Raw genomic sequence first — 21,054 nt, forward strand, 5'->3', positions numbered from 1 at the left:
TACTGCCCTATCTGCTGTCATTTTGCTGTGTATGAAAAATAATCTAAAAACAGAAAATTAATGAAAAAGTGCTGTCATGTTCCTGTAAAGCTATAACTACTAGCCACCAATAAATACTCCTGTCTGAATTTCAGTCATGATTAAGGTAAAAATAATCAACTTGTATAGCCCCAACACCAAATAAATAAGTTTACACCAAGACTCATACAATTAAATAAAAAAAAATAAAAATGGATCCACACAGCTGTACAATATTTAGAAGCTATCAATAGCTAATGCTGCTAGAGGTTAACAAAGACAGGAACAGCAGCAGTTTATCTACCCATTTTTATTGCATGCCATAATATATTTTTTCTTAGCTTTTCAAGTAGTACAGCTAAGTATTTTTCAAAGCATTTCAAGTAATATTATTCCTGCTATACCTCTATTTTTGTCAAAATCAAGGAGTCACCTACATATTCTGTGTATCCAGAGTTTAAATTCAGTGCTCTGCATAACCTCACATGGCACATTGAAACAGAGGCCAGATACTGATTTCAACTGTAAAAACACTAAAATCGATTACTAGCAATGCATCTAAAGATCTTAAAAGACAAATTACTATTTAAAATGTGAAAATAATGCAATCAAATTAAATATAAAAATAGTGGCTCCTTTCTAGAATTAAAAACAAGTCATACACTAAACAGATTGTATATTTAAATTCATTTAAAGCAAAGGAGGAAACATATACAAGCTTCATTAAAGTCCATCATATTCAAATACATAAAAAGAGCATGTGCTCTGAATTAAGTTTTATTTTAAATTAATTAGCCTTTGGTTTTACAACATATTAGTGCTTTCAAGAAAAAAAACATGCTGATAACTTTTATATTAAAGACTGAAAAAAATTACTAAAATTTAAAACAGTTCTTTTTCATCAAAATTTTCATTGCTATACCCCAATGTGTACGGGCACAAAATATTTTATCATGTCATTATAGGTGCAGCTGACCATAACAATAATCATCATTTGGAATTGCTTGCAACAAACTTTGGTTATTACCATTATTTTAAATTATACGAGACGTTACTTTTGAAGCAGAAAATGGAACAATCTTATCTGCTTACCCACAAAAAAAATATTTTTCAAATATATACATCATTTTTATCCACTAGCAACTACTAACAGAATATACACTTGTCGCTATATTGGAAATTTTTTTGTTTGTCTGTTTGTTGGTTTTTAAATATTAATGGAAAAACAATTAAAAATACCATTCAAAAAATAAATAAATAAATAAATATATATATATATATATATATATATATATATATATATATATATATATATATATACATAAATGCACAAGTTACAGAAAAAATGCTTTAGTATTTAAGGGGTAAACTTAAATATGAATACTGTTGTCATACTGCTTTGCTGAAAATGCTACTTACAAATTAATATCTGTGCAGTCAGATGAAGAAAGGAGACTCTCATTCTGTAATTCAACTTCTTTTCCTCTATCAGTGATCCATTAACTGCTTAATCTGGCCACAAACACCAGTACAGGTGTATTTAATGACTTCCTGTTTACTGAGAGAAGCAGTGAGCCAATAGGATTCTAACTTTATATCATGACCATATTTAGAGGAGCAATCAGGTTAATTTATTTGAATTTTACCTTATTCTGATCAAAGAGACCCTTAAATATTTATTTGGCTTGATAAATATGCTTCTCAGGATGTTTCCCTTTTACCACTAAAGCAAAAGATGTGCAGAAGTTGGCATAAAGTTTGAGAGAGAGAATGAAGAACTTATTTCAAATCCCACCATATCAAGATCAATCTACTGGCTTGCAGCATGCACAGTGTTGCACCCTAGTATGTAAAAATATGTTAGTAATATGAAATCTACCTCCCCTGATAATATGATTTGCATGCATCTCTCATTTTCCATTGTAGCATAATAGCTGCAGTTCAGAAAGTAAGAATGAATGATTAGTTTGCCCAAGTCCTATCAATTATGAATTAAATCCCCAGCCTCTATCTCCATCAAGCATTGTTCATTTTAAAAGTGAGCTTTGTGTGTGTGTGTGTGTGTGTGTGTGTGTGTGTGTGTGTGTGTGTGTGTGTGTGTGTGTGTGTGTGTGTGTGAAGGAGGTATAGCTGAAGTGATGAACTGTGAAACATGAATTAGACAACAAGATGTTCCTATTTATAAAGCAAGGTGGAACAATAATTACAACAGGAGATTTTAAGGACTGCCTATCAGAGATGCAAATCCACTTTCATAATTCAGAATATTGCCTAGCCTGAAACAGGCCAAAAATATAAAACAGTCAATAGATGTCTTCCTCAGTTCATCCATTGAGTATAGACTGTGACTGCTATGCAAAATCTAATACAAACTTCGGAAAACAGCTTAGGTATCCATTTGTAGGCACACATTAACACCTGCTAACTAGTATTACTTTGCAGACCTACTCCCCACATTCAGCATTATTACTACCCACTCCCCCAAACAAATTCATTTCTGAGCTTATGCAGAACAGTCTTTTTCTTTACCCTCTACCTTATAAACTTATTTATCTTCCCTTTCCCTCATAACATAAACCCTACATATTTATCCTTTTTTTCATTTCCTATCTGTTCTCACACACACACACACACACACACACACACACACACACACACACACACACACACACACACACACACACACACACAAACATGCATACACACACACACACATACACCAGCAGTAATTCAGACTAATTACTGCAAATATCTGTGTATACAAACACTACTTTCTGCAATATTAAGGATCCAGCTTTAGTTTTATTGCATGTTGAAATTAGTCTGTTGTGACATACTGTTGAATTCTCTTTGCTGAGATAATGTTGAATGTTGCTTGGTATAATGTTTTTTAACATGAACATTACACTGAAATAGCATAAATTATGCCCAACTACTCATATCATTCAACCGCTTAGTTCAAGAATTAGGACAAAATAAAAAAAATAATGGGGGACAATGGCCCAAATATCAAGGGCAGATTTTAAATATTGCTCTTATATACTAGAAAGTTGCTACAATTACTAATTTTGCATTAAAGTACATTTTCTGAAGAATATAAACTGTGAGGCTCAGATGTATGTCATTATTTTGTAACTGCAGCTCTCAAAAATTTGACAAAAAATAGGGACACTGCAAAATAAAGGACAGTTGAGAGGTGTATATCTTCTGTGTATATAGTCTCTGACTAGAGCTGCATTCACATGCCTTTTCTGAAACAGTTCACTGAAGTCAGTAGTACAAATGTAATAAATAGAGATTTCTAAGAATATGCAGATAACTCTTGCTAGCAGAAATAATCAACTTAGAGTAACTACTCTTAACAAACGTCTCGTTATTGCTGCCCTCAGCAGTTTTTGTGTGGTTTACAAAATCCCTGTTCATTCTGCAAAAGCTGTTACATTGACAAACAATTATTCACATGCTTAAAGCCTCTAATTCTTATCTGATATATATAATATCCAGTCGTACATTCAAGGTAATGCCAATTCCATTAGACAAGCACTGCCTATGTAGGTCAACTTCTGGCAGTAATATTTATGTACCTCATAAATCCTCCACCTCCTTTTTCATTTCATATCAGTTGTTGCTGTTCCTTCATGTTATTAACATTTACTTTAGTGCCAATTCCCCCTTTGGGGTATTTAACTTACAATGTCTGCCTCTTTGCTGCCCCCCTTTGTAAGACTTATAGGTAAAGATACTTGTAACCTTTTCTCACGTATCTCTTCCAGCTGCCACAGTCTTAAATGCTTTCACTGTATTGCCTTCTGTTATTAATTCTGCTTCTACATTTGAAACTATTACAAGCTTCTTGGTAACGGTCAACATTTATATTTGCTGCTAGCATCAAGGGCAAGATTGTTCTATTTTTTACTGCAACAGGAAATAAAAAGTGATTTGTAACTTAAAAACTGTCAAAGAGCATCCATTTTATACCATGCAGAAGCAGGAAACATGATATCTGAAACATTCTACCTGTATAGCACAAGCCTTCTGTATCCTTTTTATGATCTCTTGTCAATGGCAGCTGAAAAAGGTAGGTGCTTACATAATGGAAATCGTGAGGGCATGTGGGATAAGTCAGTAGACTGTTCTGTGCACTGACTATATTCCTAGACAATCTAGTGAGAGTTAGTCTAGCATCTGTCTATGTGATACAAGCTTAGCATGCTAAATCTTCAGCTTGAAAGTAGTTACCCATAGTAAGGAGCAAAAATAACAAATCTGTCAGCTGACAGCTTGACTTACATTGGGCTAGCCTCATAAAAGTACTGTAAGACTGGAAACCATGTCAGTCAGTAATAGCAGTGGTTTATCCAGCCTCCCCCTAACTTTTTGAAATTGGAGGTATCTAATCTCTAAATGTCATTTACTAAATTTATGGCAAAGGAAGGCTGCAGTTTGAGGCAGATAGTTTAAATAAAAAGAAACATCTTCAGAAAATACAACAATGGTAAGTGCATGTTGGTTTATATTTCCTTACCTCATCAGCCTTTTTATATTGCAGAAGAAGGAACACATGGCATTGTGGGGTGCCAATGCCACAAAGTTAATATTCTCACTTTTGATTATTCCAAGTGCCCAGTCTGCTACTGTCCTTCTACTTGGATTAAAGAAAATTGTTCATAATGCATAGAAAACGCAGCTGGATTCTCGTATCATTTTTGTTCCTTGTTTACGTGTATTTATTTCCTTTCCTTCTTTCCACTGTGACTTTAACAAATATGTAAAAATGGGCATTGGTTGGTATTTAACTCACAAGGGCTCATTCCCAGTAATAAAGGAAAAGAGCATGTCTAATGACATGCAGCAAACTGTTGTTATATCGCTATATTAATATCAACAACAGCAGGGGTACCCAGTGCTTCAGAAGCAGCTCCCAAAAAAAACAGAACAAATATGGATGGGTAAGCAGTTATTAACAACAACTGAAATAAACAGAAGTGCAATTTTGTAAAATGTTTCCATAAAAATAAGAAAAAAATCCATCATTTCCTGCTGCCTCACCAGTCAAATTCTCTACAGGCCTATATCCTATACTCTACCTCTCCAACCAATTTATACAATTAAAATAGGCTTCAAGATCTCAAATATCCACAGACTAGAGAATCATTTTTTTTTCAAGAGTTGACAATGAATTGACATAAGTATTTATAATACATTTCTACTGATTTTTTTTTAATGTGTTGCTGTGGGCATTTCAACAAATAAACATAAAAAGACCCTTTCAAAACTTCTGGCCAAATTTCAGCATGAATTCTCTAGGATTTCACTTGGTATGGATATAAGAAAATATTATGAACCTGTGTTTAATGTATAAAATGCATTTTTGTAACTCTAATCATTTTTAAATGTTAGCCATATACTTGGAATGTAGCCATTTCCTGTTTCTCATGAATGTGACAGTTCTCATTTCATACAAATACAAATGTTTATTCTTCCTAATGCTAAAGTCATTTTGCTGTGTTTTGCAAACTGAAACATTCAGCACTAAAATGCTACTTTTAGTGCTTCGTTCAGCTTTGTACAACCAACACAACTCCATCACTAATCCACCTATATCCTTGTAACCTACTTTGTGTTCCCTCAATCTCTAAAGGATAACCTCCAAACAAAAGCTTGGCTTGGAGAAATACAGAAGTGAAATTAGCTAAAGGAGGCACGATCACAGTCAAGAGAAGGGAGAGGTGAGCTGGAGTAATAAATTAGGAAGGGCATCAGATGTGGGATTTGAAAAGGGTTAGAACAAAACCAGGAATGGAGCAAGGGTACAGCTAGGGCCTACAGCTAGGCTGTTTCCTGGCAGCTAAGGCAGAAGAATTGGCAAAGCTAGTGGATTGAAATAATGTATTGTTCCCCAGACACAAGAAGAAGAAGTTAAGAGGCTGGAACACAGAATAAATGAGAATGCAGGATGAAGAGGATAATACTTATGGGGGATCTGAATCTCCCGAGATCAGACTAGGTAATTCTGAGGTTCACATTTGTGTATCTTATTACGTCTTTCTCCATAATATATATATATATATATATATATATATATATATATATATATATATATATATATATATATATATATATATATATATATATATATATATATATATATATATATATGTATATGGGTCTACTTCAGTGGACCAAAAATTTTTCCCACTAATCCGACTTTCAAAACACCAAGATGAAAAACCCAAAACTCCACAAGACCAACCACTTGGAATACCAATCGATCACTACAAATAAGTAACCGCTTGCCAGCATGTTGACCTTTGCCCCTTACCTCCGCAATAGTGAGATCTTAGAGTTGGTATATTTAGTTGGGGGTGGGGGGGTCTTTGTTTTGGTGTTAGTGTGTTTGCAAGGAATGGCAAGCGGTTACTTACCCATAGTGATCTGTCAGTGTTACGAGTGGTCAGCCTTGTGGAGTTTTGGGTTTTTCGTCTTGATGTTTTGAAAGTCAGATAAGTGTGATTTTGTTCTACTGAATTGGACCCACACACACACACACACACACACACACACACACATATATATATATATATATATATATATATATATATATACACATGCATACATATACATATGTGTGTGTGTGTGTGTGTGTGTGTGTGTGTGTGTGTGTGTGTGTGTGAGTTTTGCCTTTCTCTGATGTAATCTTGTTTTTTTTTTTCCCTTCTCTTGATCTTACCATGTACAATGTATTCTAATCTTTTTTTTACTATTTGCATGTTTCTCATATCATATGTGTACAATTTGTACTATGTCTTACAGATCTTTTCTCTCTTGGCCTCTGCTGAAAATTGGATTTATGCATACTCAGACTTTCCAGGTAATCAAATGTCAAATAAATAACTAAATAAATAAAATAAGTAAATTGTTCAACATAAGAGGAGGCTACTCATAGGATATATTTCAATCTATACCATCTGAAACACAGCTATTTGGTAATTTAACGGGCTGTATTTCCCTACAGTAGAAAGCTGATTGCCTAGTTGCTGATATAATAGCTATAAGATTTAGCCCGCATAATCCTGTCAGCAGTACATACAAAACTCAAGTGGTGATATAAAATATATCACCCTGGTTATACTCTGGACAGTTACAGCTTCTTCTTCTTTCGGCTTTTCCCGGTTAGGGGTCGCCACAGCGGATCATCTGTCCGCTCATGATTGGCAGTGGAGTTTTACAGTGTCACGTTGACAGCCTGACCCCCAACCTTCCACAGAAGGCACACACACTCACACCTAGGGCCAATTTAGAGTGTCCAATCCACCTACTGCATGTCTTTGGGATGTGGGAGAAAAACAGAGCACCCAGAGGAAACCCATGTGACCACAGGGAGGACATGCAGACTCCACACAGAAGGCACCTCAGCCAAGAATCGAACCAGAGAACCTCTTGCTGTGAGGCGGCAACGCTAACCGCTGCACCACCATGGCCACCCCACTCTGGACAGTTACAGCAACTTCCCTAAATATTTGATATTATAGAAGAAAATCAAAGTTATTGTAGAGGTGCAGAGCTAAATCTTTCTGAAGGCATTACTGCAGTGGCAAAATCTGAGTTACCTAAGCTCAGTATCACTTAGACAGACAGAAGGACATACATAAATGTTAGGAAAGGAGAAAGGAAAAGAAAACAGGACAAACCCCATAATACAGAATTAGAGAAGCAAATGTGTTTGTACCACTGAGTTATCAAGGAAATTAAAGTGTGGGCCTAAAGGTCCGTCTATCAATGGCATAACTACTCCTGCAGTCCAAGCACCTCTGATTTTACAAAAGAAACATTTAGCTAATAGATGGCCAAAGTAATTTATGACAGGGACCTCAAATTGCAGGATTTAGGTTGTTAATTTTCATCACCTGTTGTTTATAATATATCATTTGCTTTTACATCATTTAAACTTTGTGACTGCTGTAAAGTAAATATCACAAGTGCAAATCTTCAAGAGGGTCTTCTGAAATAGGTCCAGTCAGTGGGAATTTTGCCTCTTCTCTTTTTTATCCAATATAACTGGAAATTTTGTCTGTTCTCTTCTTTTAAGTGCCTCAACCCATAACAGCCATGCTATCTACAAAGCATGATGACCTCTCCTCTATTTGGGTTAAGGACATGCTGTCTAGCACAGTCCACCATCTCTGACCACAGAGAAACAAGGTGATCTTTCTGCTGAAAAGCAAAATGAAAATAATATTATATCACAACTTATAAGATAATATCTTTACTTTCTAACTACATGCATAATTATAAAATCACAGGAATGCAGCTAAGGTAGTTTCCTTATTTTCTAAGTATGTACATAATTATGAAGTCACATGAATACAAAATGCAGCTGTATCCATGGAGGGGGGGTAGAATGAAGACACACTAAGGACCTCTTTCAGCATCCCTTGACTGTAAGATGATAACTATTCAGATATCAAAATCTTACTTCAAGATGATTTTTAATGTGAATCCTAAGCAGTTTTTCTAAAGAACTTCACAGGAGGCAACCAAACATGCTTAAGCATTGCTTAAGACAGGTCTACCAAAGAAAAATATAATCCTACAGTGAGAGAGAGACTCCAAGGATGAATCTCCGAGCAACAGTGCTCATAGAATGTCTGCAAAGATCACACAGGCCATGTTAGAGGCCTCAACCTCCATCTCCTTCAGTGTTCCTAACAATGTTATAGAGGAGATAGTTCACCTCTTGCTGACAGAGTACAGTTCAAGATAGTAGTCACAAGGATAACATCTGCTTAACAACTAGTTTCCTTTCCATACCCAGAGTAAATGAGATATATAATTGTTCTGTTTTGTGTAATATTTTAACCTCATCCCAGAGGTTGAGGGAGTGAAAATAATATGGAGCCAGAGAGCAGTATAGCCATATATTATTTCAGTCACTCACTACCAAGAAATATTTCAGGTGTTTATTTATTTACTTATTGACATATGATTACATGGAAAGTCTGACTGGGCAAGAGCCAATTTTCAGCTGAAGCCCAGGGAGAAAAGCTCCAAAGTATTAAAAAACATTTTAAGAATAATAGTTTTAAAGTCTTGAAAACTAATACAAACAACTACAGTTTGCATACTTACACTAAATTAGACATAATAGGAAAACATTGACTAAGAATAGATACAATAAGTAACTGTACCAAAACTCCGTTCATTGTGCTGGGTGTCTGGACTCACAGAAGAAGTCTATCTGAAGTAGATGAAAGCGCTTAACTAGGTTTTAAGGAGTTCGTTTTGTCAAATAAAGAAGTGTTTTATAAAGTATTTTGGCGTATTCTGTGAGTCCAGACACCCAGCACAGCGAACGGAGTTTTGGTACATTTACTTATTGTATTGACTTTCGCTGACAGAAGTTGTATTTTTAAGAATAGATACAAGTTATATGACAATGATTTAATAGTTAGAGAAATTTTAGCCTGTTTATAGAGAAATTAAAAATAAGTTATTATAATACAACCAGGAATTGCAATATGAAGTAAAAGAAAAGCAGGATCGTGGTATATTTACAGAAAAAGTCAGCTGAGAGAAATTGATAGATGTAAGGAAGTCAGTGAAGAAGGGAGATTAAGAAGATGTAAGATATGAATCTGTATTTGTTCACATTTAGGAATATAGTTTATCCTGGTGTTAAGCAAGAACAGTGCCAGCTTTTGGCTAGGAAGTCTTTCAGAATGTCTTTGAGGGATGGGCGGGAGGGAACTAACCTGATGGATACAGATGAGGAGTTCCAGGCATTAGCAACATGGTATGATTGCAGACAATGCCCAGCAGATTTGATAGGGTGGTGGACAGGCAAGAGTTTTTGGTCATTGGATCATAATGACTGACTGGGAATATGGCTGTTTAGAATGTTATTTAGTGCTGGATAAGCAGATGGATTCTGGATAATTTTTTACATGGTAAAAACTGTGTGTATGTTATTCAATAGGGTACTTCTAACAAGTCCATGCTTTTTAGTGCTGTATAACGTTGGGTTCTGAAAGAGGTGTTTGCTGCAAATTTAGTAAGGTTATTATAGCATTTTTCGAGTTTTAATTTTTGTAAAGCCCTGAGGTTAGTAAGGAGTGCCATAAAGGAGTGTGGGGAGTAGACAATACTGGCAAGTATAGCTTTAGTTGTGTCAGTGAGAATGTTTTTTGCTCTGTAAAGCATCTCTAGTTTTTGATGAGTTTTTTTTATGCAATTTTATACATGAAGGTCAAATTTAAGAGTATCATCCACTGTCATCCCTAATAATTTTCTTCTAGACGTGATTGCAATGGTTGTATTATCAAGAGAGAGGACTTTAAATGTTTTTTTTCCATGGGAGAGGAATTTGGGGAAAAAGTAGCAATTTTTTTTGTTTTTGTTTTTTTAGGGTAGACATGAGTTATGAGTTACAACACCATATTTAGCTGCTGTTAAAGATCCCTGAGTAATTTTTTAGAGGTGTGCCACATTGTCAGATGTGCAAATGAGTGTAGAGTTATCTGTCTGTGCACTGTATTAAGGAGTCTTGTTGTGTGGATGTATGGAGGGTGTTGGTGAGAATTTTAAAAAGTAGGAGACCAAGGACACAGTTTTGCAGTACACCAGTGGCCACTGGGAGGTAAGGAAAGAGGATGGAGTACTATTTTACTAGCTAACACCTATTGGATAGGTAGCTTTTGAACTATAGAAGGGTGTGCTAAAAGAGAGAGAGACCTAATAAGTCTAGAAATTAGTTTGTCATTATCTTTAGCTTTATTGACAATATCTATATACATTAGAACTGCAGTGTTAGTACTGTGGGTAGGATGGAATCCATGTTGTGTGGAAGACAGGAGTTCTTCCTGCAGGAAATAGTTTAACAATTGTTTCTGAATGCATTTTTCAAGAATTTTTTTTTGGGGGGGATAAGATTGCGATAGGTCTAAAGTTAGTAATGTCTGTTGAATTTCTTGTGCAGAGGGATAATGTATGACTTTTCCAGAGACAGGGAACATGGGATTCCTGGAATGACCTATTTATAAGGATTGAAACAAATTAGGCAGTTTTATCGGTTGCTACTTTAAGATGCTTGCTTGGAAAGTCATCAGCTGAAATAGTCCATGGTTTGAGATTGTTTAAGAGTAGTTTTATATAGCATGTGGGCACAGAGTTAAAGGTGAAAGTGGATGTGGTGTTACATGGCTGCTGGGTGGGGTTAGGATTAGATGTTGGGGAATCCTTGGTTAGAGAGTCTATATTATCTATGAAATACGAATTGAATTGTATTGTGGTTTCGAGTGATGAGTTATTGGATACACGATGTCTTTAATGGCTGTCCAGAATTTTTTTAGGGTTGTGCTTACTGTCATTCAGAAAATTATTATAGTATAGTTTTTTGACTTCATTAATTTGATTTTTAGTATGACTGTGCAACATTCTGAAGTTTTCAAGATATTGTGGTATTTTATATTTTTACCATTCCTTCCATGCCCTTTCTCTGTCCTGCAATAGCAGTTTACTCTTTTTGGATAACCAAATTGCATTAGTTTTTAGCTTCTTCCTCTTAGGAGGTGCAAGGCTATTTAGGATATTCATGAAAGTTGTATTTTAGGATATTCATGAAAGTTGTATTGAATTCATTTTCAGTGTCTATTTAGGATATTCATGAAAGTTGTATTGAATTCATTTTCAGTATCACCTAAGTTGAGGATTTTTAGGAAGTTCCAGTTAATAGATGATAGGGTAGTAATGAACATTTCTGGGTTAAATTTGGAAAGATTGCATTTTGTTTTATAAACATGCTGTTTAAGTGGATGTGTGAGATGTCTGGTTGTATAGATTGAGAGATGGTCATTGAGATAGTCAGACACTGTACCTGAGGTGGTGTGTTTGCTAGGGTCTGATATAAAATTTAGTCTAATAGTGGATTTGATGTCTTGCTGTAACATGTGGGGCTATGAATTAGTTTTGTGAAACCAGATAAGTTCAAGCTAAATGTAAGGGAGTTAGAGTTTATGTCCAACTAAATGCCATTCACATCACCTAGTAGTATTATTTCTTGTGGGATTGTTATGAATATCCAATGTAAGATGTTTTCCAGTATAACTAAATTGTTGCCATGAATGATGTAAAAACAGTAATACATATTTGTTTATAATTGTTTAATTTCAGGAAAGTATTAAGTTCTGCTAAACTGACTTTTGGTATTGGTTTCTTGTAAGAGGAAATCTGGTCATTATTGGGAAATATTAAAGCAATACCACCACATTTCCTCTTTATATAGTCATTACAGATGGTATTATAGCCAGGAAGTATAATTTCAGGGTTGTTTATTCCGGGTTTAAGCCAAGCTTTAGTCACAGTGAAAATATCAAGCTTATGTTGGGTAATCTAGGCAAGTAGTTCAGCAATTTTATTTCTTATGCTTATAACATTTACGGCAGCAAACGTTGGATTACCAGGACAGGGGGTTGATTGGTGTAGGGTCAGAGTAGTGTGTGGAAGAGAACTGTCTTGATGTTCATTGTGGTAGGTGGGGCCAGGATTAGGGTGAATGTCTCCTCCTAGAAGAATTTTACTATGTTGGGGAATTACTGATGCTTGTTTTATGGAGAGTATTTCCCACTTAATTTTATTTTGGTTTTAATTGCAAGGTTAGAGTTTGAGAATGCAGTTAAATAGGAAGAAGTTAGGGTTTGTTTGGGAAAAATAGAAGATACAATGTGGAATAGATAGGTGCTGTTAGGGAGGGCAAGACTATGAATGAATATAGTGTAAAGCAGTATGGTTGGAAGAAAGGTATTAGGAAATGGTGCTAAAAGATTAAATGGAAAAGGCTCACCCAGACTCTGCAAGCATTTGGTGTGAGGGAAAAGTTAGTTTGGTTTTTATTTCTTGTTTGTATTACTTTATTGCCTTTTTCTATTTTGTATACTGTGATTTGTTTTCTTGACACTGTGTTTTACTTGTATTCTGTTTTTAACTGCATATTAAAACTTGAAAAGAGACCACAGCTCTGTCTCTTGTGAGTCAGGCAGAAATTAGAACAGGTCAATTAAAGAGTCACACATAAGATAGAACTGGTCAGTTAAGGTTAATCATCTGTGAACTAAGGGGGTGGAGCTAGGAACTAAACCTTCTATTTATGGGGTAAAATAAAACATTTCAGAGCTTTACTGGGAAGGCTCATCCAGACTCTGCCAGAGTTTGCTGTGAGGGAAAGGTTACTTTGCTTTTTATTTCTTGTATTTTGTATTACTTTATTGCTTTTTATATTTTGTATACTGTGATTTGTTTTCTTTACACTGTGTTTTACTTGTATTCTGCTTTTAACTGCATATTAAAACTTGAAAAGAGACCACAGCTCTGTCTCTTGTGAGTCAGGCAGAAATTTTCCCACCCTGTTATTGTTGTGTTCTTACACACCACTGTCTTTCTAGTTGCCTGCCCCTTATGTTAATTTGAGCATATATCTTGTTTCCTCTCTACTTTTACTGGCTGGTGTGAGTAAGCACAAAATTATCATTTTGTGAAATCAACCCCCTTCAACTATTTAAATTTATTGGCCAACCTACAGTATTCCATAGTACCAGAATGCAAAATTGTCTATCCCTTTCAATCTAGCTGGCTCTTTTAAAAATAGTGGCTATCCACTAAAACCTATTTTTTTAGACAGCTAAAACTTAAATTACCCACTTTCATATCTAACTGCTTAGTGCACATTGCAGTGTTTAGGATAAACAATTTCTTCATCTTACCTTTAAGCATCTATTGCAAGACCACTAGTTATTGGAGACCCCACATTCTGCCTCTCAGTAGTCATCTTGGGATTAGTGCTTCTGTTTTCTCCTGGTGATAGAAGGAGTACAAAGACATTATTTCCTAGAGACTGCTGATCACCAGAAAGCCTAATAACTGCTTTATAGGAGACAACTTAGAATCTGTGCTTATATTCTGATGCTGGTGAGAGTGGGAGAAGAGTGCATTGTTTCCTGACTGTTTCTGTTTGAAGAGTGAGTGTCTGTGCTTAACGTACCTGATTAGTCTGGTTGCTATTTGAGGCATCTACCAGAAAAAGGCTACAAGCCTACAGACCCTTGCATCATCTGGGACAAGACTGTGGATCACCAAACAGGATATAGCCTGCTTCTTTTCTTGGGATTGGTGCTAACATTTTGTTTCTGGTGAGAGAAGAAGCAAAGGAGTATTGTATCCCCACAAAGTGAAGCTGTGGAGAGACCAGCATTAGTAGTAGCCAGGCAGTAGCCATTCATGTGACTCCCTTCTTTTCATCATTCTTGACAAGCTAATTTTTAGTTTTCAGTAAGTACTGCTTGATTTGTTTCTAACTTCAGAATATCTGCCTAAATAATTCATCTTTAAATTTTCAGGGAATATGTATTAGTTTCCCCTCAAGTGTTTGGTAGTGCTCTGTACAGACTCAGCCACCTTGAGTGACATTTTTCCTGTAAAGGCACAATTGAAATTTCTCCAATATTTAGTTGCACACAGAACAACTAGTTTGTAATAACAAGCACTGTCCACATAGTTGCAAACCAGATACTCCTGACAGTGATTGATATTGTCTCTCCCATAGTCTAATCAATAAAAAAGGGTCTGTTTCCATGGATATGAACTTTCCTACTGTCTACATTACCGGCTTAGTGGATATGGGCATCCTGAGGCAATGTAGAAATTACCTCATGTTTACTGACAACCAGTTAATTCTCAAACAAATTGATATGGTATGTGAGAGATGTATTTACACAACATCACTGAAGGCAAAGCTCTGACATAAAAGTTCTCCTAATGTCAATAAGGTTGTCAGTAGTACCACCCATCATGCACAACTCAAAGCAGACATAAAGACTCACATATACACTGAGACACTTACATGCACCCTTTCTAAACCACAAAGACCTCCTAGACAAAGTACATATAAGAAATACCCTTAGCAGCCCCGAACACACTCTTTCAAAACAACATCCACATTAACACATAAAACTATATCTCATGGAGCCTCTATCTCTAAACACATAAGGCAAGTCACCACACAGTCCTGAGAATCCATCATGAGACACACTGATGTCCCTCTCACTAGGCTGAGTAAGGAGAAAGTTACAGTTAGTTGCTTATTAGGGTATTGGATCCGCCACATTATGCATGCACTCAGGTCACTGGACCACAATTACCAATATGACTCAGTCATAGTCCCTGTGGGAGTAAATGACATGAGACGTACCTCCCTAGATTATATGAAGAGAGACATCATAGAGCTCTCGGAATATGTGTCTCAGGCTGGTATGAGCCAAGCATTGGGCAGCATTTTACCTTCTCCTAGGATGATGCCATAATACGAACAAAAGATGATTGATTTTAATAATAGGCTTAGTTTCTGGTGTCATTCTAAGGGGAGGGTGCAATATTTGTCAGCATGGAAGGAGGTAGTCAACAGACCATGCTGCTTTACCAGGGATAGTCTGCACTTCTCCCCTCTAGGCTTTTGAATATAAGCTAAAACATTGCCTTCCCCCATAGTGCCTTTTTAGGCAATGCCAAACTGAAAGTACTTCCGACATACCAAATCAAAACCAAGAAAATCTAAAGGTATTACTGCTCAATGCTAGGAGCCTAAACAAAAAATCTCCACTTCCTGGAAGCTCTTTTTTTTCCCTAGAGAATGCTGATGTCTGTGCGGTCACTGAGACATGGTTTAAAGCTGCAGACAGCAGACCAACAGTGCAAGGTTATAATGCCTTTCACACATTTAGACCAGCTACTTCACAGGCAGGGACTAAAGCTGGAGGTTTTTCTGTTTACATCAAAAATAAATATACTTCAAGGCGGTCAAACAGGACAATGCACTTGAGCTGCTCCATGTTCATCACCATAGGTAAAATCCAGTACCACTTCCTTGCAAGCTATAGGTCTACCTCTATGACCCATGAAACCCATACCACGTATTTAAACTTATTAGAAACACTAACCAGCCAACCTAATACCGTATTCATGTGTGACTTTAATTACCCCACTATTAACTGGGAATCCTATATCACATCAAATGTACATGCACAAAGATTCCTGGACCAGATAGTCAATACACCAACCAGGGGTGCAACTATACTGGATCTGGTCCTCACTAATATGGAAGAATGCTGCACACCCCCTACTGTAATGCCTTCTCTGGTAAGGTCAGACCACAAAATGGTCTCCTTTGAAGTAAAAATAAAACCTGGACTCCCAGCTAAACGGGGAATATTCAGGAACTATTCTAAGGTTAACCTCCTGCGATTAAGTGAGAATCTGGCACACTTTCAAGCCCCTTTAAACCTTGAGAACACTTCTGCCTAATGCAGAACTGTTCACAGAAACCCTGTACAAGCATGTTAATAGCTCTATAGAGTTAGCTGTACCCACCAGGAAGAAGTACAGAGCTAACTCAAAAACAAGCCACCCTGGTTGAATCGCAAAATCAATTGGATGTTTAACAGGAGGAAGAAAATCATGGCAAAAATTATGAGGTGCAGGATAAAAGCACTCTCATCAAATTAAACAAACAACTCAGAAGACAAATAAAGTCTACCAAAGCCAAATTTGAGGTAAGTTTGGCCTCCCAGGCCAAGGACAACCACAAAGCATTCTTTAGCTATGTCTGCAACCTTAAAGGCAATACACAACTGTGTGCAGAGCTCATTGTAAATGGAGCCACCTATAGTGAGCCAGAAGATATAGCAAACCTCCTGGCTGATAAATTCAGCTCCTGCTTTATTCCTCTATATCTCTCTCTCCTAAAACCTTCCCTCAGGAAATATCATCAAATATAACTCCCCCTACTATCACCAGGGAACAGGTCCTTAATACGCTCTCTAAGACCAAGAACACTGCGTCATTGGGCCCAGATAATGTCCCAGGATGCCTTCTAAATAGCATGAAACATGACCTATCAGGGCCTCTGGAATTCCTATTTAACGGTAGCCTCCAAACAGGCTTCATGCCTCAGGAATGGAGAAAGGCAACAGTCATCCCACTACACAAAGGTGGACCATCTACAGACCATGGAAACTACAGACCCATAAGTCCCACTAGTCTTATATGTAAAGCCATGGAAAGAATTATCATGGAGATAATCAATAAAGATATAGTAAACCTCTGGACACTGGACCCAGCCGAGTTTGGCTTCATCAAGGGCAGATCATGCCTACTCAACCTGGTGAACTTCTTTGAGAAGGTCACCAAAGCAATTGATGAGGGCAAAATCGTTCACACTGCCTACCTTGATCTGGCCATGGCATCTGACACAATACCCCACTCAGACATTGTTGACAAACTCAAGAGTTTAGGTACAAAACCCATATGTCTAGCCAACTGGGTCACAGACAGGACCCAGGAAGTTAGAATTGAGGAGTCCACGTTAACAAAGAGACCATTCACAAGTGGAGTCCCTCAGGGATCAGTCCTTGGACCACTCCTTTTTGGCATTTACTTCTCAGAAGTCAAGGCCAATGTCATTGGTGTCTGGTGTCTGGTTGACTAAATTTGCAGATGATTGCAAATTAGGAGCTGTCACTAAAACTCATACTGACACAAATGTTCTCCGGGAGGGGCTGACACAGACAAACAACTACTGTCAGAGCCATGGACTAAAACCAAATGCCAAGAAATGCATAATAGTATCCTTTGGGAAGTCATCCATCCCTGGTAACTATCATATTGACAACACACCCCTTAGAGTTGACCCAGGAATCAGGGACCTAAGGACACCCATACATAGTAATCTAGCCTTTGATCTTCACATGTCTACAGTGGTGAGGAAATCATTCTATGTTGCGCAACTTATAAACAAAGGTATGGCATCTAAGTCCAAGGAAGTCATTGTTACACTGTATTCAGCATTCATCAGACCTATCATTCAGTACAATGCCTCCTTTGGTATGTACCTAACCATGCATATCCAACAACTGGAATGTCCACAGAAGTTCCTCACTAAAAGAATACAGGGTGTAAGTAATATGTCCTATGCAGACCACCTCAAGGCCCTATCCCCGTATTCTGACTCCTACAGGCTTTTGAGGGGAGATCTATGCCTGGCATACAGGGCATTGTCAGACCCCACTTTGCTGGACCTCTTGCATATCCACAAAACAAATAGTACCAGAATTACCTGTTCTAAAGACTTAAACCTTGCCTGTGATATAACTAGGACCTGCTGGAGAGATAGGTATGTATCCCAGAGACTACCCTGTCTATGGAACAGGCTCCCCATCCATGTGAAGCAGAGTTCCTCCCTAACGCAATTCAAGTGCAGTTTGGACATTTGGATGGGAAACCAGAAATTCATCCCTGGTTTGGCACCTATGTCTCTAATGCAAACAGGTAACCTGTAAATGGTTCATCTCCCAGGCCCATGCTTACACTTATAAAGGGTATCAGAACTTGTCAGAGATTTGGGATGCATGGCTAGGATTAAAAAGGCCCTTGTGGTCATTAGCCTAGTAAACACCTATGAACCTATGGAAGCTCGGAATTAGTTAAAAAGAGAAAGGAGTGTTTGTATGATAGTAGTAAGGTTGTTTGGGAGGCTTAGGGAATAGAATCACAAGTGAAATGTGTATGTATGAAGTATAATAGTAGAATAAGAGGGGGTGGGTATAAATTACAAGCAGAAACTGAATGAGATACCATTAAAAATATTAAAATTGTAAAATTGTCATCTGAAGGTAAAATTGGTGCACCCCTGTTGCATAATGAAATCATGCAGATTTTAGACATCTCTATCTATCTATCTATCTATCTATCTATCTATCTATCTATCTATCTATCTATCTATCTATCTATTAATCTATGAACATAAAATGCTTGATTTTAATAATTTGCATAGTTTCTGATGTCATTCCAGTGGAATTCAACAGCTAACAGCATGAGATGACATGGTTAATGGACCTCATTGCTTTACCAAGGTTGGTCTGCATCTGTTCTCTCTGAGCTTTAGGATATTAGCTAAAACTTTATTCACCTCTTACATCCCTTTTCAGGCAATGTCAAAATGACAAAATAACTAGCATAGCAACAAAAAAAACCCTCAAAGCAACCTTAAGGTGTTACTGCTCAAAGTTAGGAGCCTAAACAAGAAACGTCACACCCTACAAAATCTCCTCACTCTGGAGAATCTAGACATCTGTGCTGTTACCAAGACTTGCATTAAAGCTACAGAAAGTACTCCAGCAGTGCAAGGTTACAGTACCTTCTACACATTTAGAGCAAGAGCAGCACAGACAGGGGCTAAATGTGGAAGTGTCTCAAACTATGCTAGCAACAAATACAACCCAGGCTAGTTAAACAGGATGATGCCCTGGAGTTCATCCACTTCCAAGACTCCATACACAAAGTTCGTAATCATGTCCTATCCCACTACAGGTCACCCTGTATGACCCATGAAGCTCACAAATCTTATCTAGACCTACTAGAAGTGCTCACTATCCATCCAAATACCTTATTCATAGCAGACTTTAACTAGTCCTCTATAGACTAGGAAATGTACATTGCTTCTAACTCCTGGGCACACTTCCTGGGCTTTATCAGCATAAACACCCTGGACCAAATACTGCACACTCCAACCAGAGGATCAAATATATTAGACATAGTACTCACCAACATGGGAAAGCACTGTACCCTCCTGTGTTACACCCTTTGTGGTGATGTTGGACCACAAAGCTATCTCTCTGAAAATAAAAATCAACTGGTAAAACCCAACTAAACCCATAACAGTTAGAAACTATTCTAGAACAAACTTCATCCTATTAAATGGCAGTTTGTTAAAATCCATTCTTCCCAAGAACACAGCTACCCATGCAGAATTATTTACAGAAACTGCTGCACCTATCAGAAGTAAGCACAGATCTAACATCAAAAACAAACCTCACTGGGTAAATCCTTACCTTCACATGGTATATAATAAAAGAAAAAAATTCATGGCCAAAATCAAAGTTACAAACTCGCATAGAGACAATAGCTCTCTGATTCAACTAAAAAAGAAGCAAAGAGGCCTGATAAAGTCCGGCAAGGACAATTACAAGATCAGGATACCCTCTCAGTTTGAGGGTAATCACAAGGCAAAGGTAACACTCAGCGGTGTGCAGAGCAGGTGGTAAGTAGCACAGCCTTCACTGTGACCTGGGTGACATAGTAAATCTACTGGCTGATAAATTTAACTCTTAACTTCTCCTCACATTCCTTCACACTACCCCCTGTGAAATCCCTTCTAGTATATCCCCCCAATTATCAACAGGGAGCAGGTCCTTGTGACACTCACTAAGGCCAAATACACTGCTCCAGTGGGTCCCAAAAATAACCCCACTTGCCTCCAAAATAGCCTAAAACATAACTTAGGAGGACTACTTGAGGCATTCTTCAACTACAGCCTCAAAACCAAAAAAACAGATGATACCTCGGTACCAGACTGAAGGGAAAGTATTGCCCACACAAATCACGGCAGAATACTTTTATTCACAAATTAATAACAAATTTTGCACTTTCATCTGAAAGTACTTCATTAGACTAACAGTTTAAGTTAAAAATCCATTCATATATCTTTAACAATTAAAATAGTTCATAACCATTGGTTCCCCATCTTGCATTAGAATGACTTAATTTCCTTTCCCACATTAATATACATTACAATAGTAAAATGATGTTTAATAAATATAAAAACTGCCAACTCCTTCTTAAAACCATATTATTATATAAACTCACATTATATAAGCTCACAATCATTTTACAACCCAATTATACCAAAACAATTGCATCCTAGAAAAGCTTCCAAAATATGAAAACAATATATTATGGCTAAAATCCAATAATATTATAATTTTTCTGCCCTCATTTTCAATACTGGGGCCAAGGGCATCTGGCCATTCAGACCAGGAAAAGAACCTGCATTCTACCACAACTGCCAAATTAATTCTTAGTACTCCAACCGAGTCTCACATTGACCACCCCTCAAACTTTGTTCCACCTGTTCTAACACCCAAAGAAAAAACTTTA

The sequence above is a fragment of the Protopterus annectens genome, chromosome 9.part0 (genome assembly GCF_019279795.1).
Source record: "Protopterus annectens isolate FY-2018-M chromosome 9.part0, PAN1.0, whole genome shotgun sequence".
NCBI lineage: Eukaryota > Metazoa > Chordata > Ceratodontiformes > Protopteridae > Protopterus > Protopterus annectens.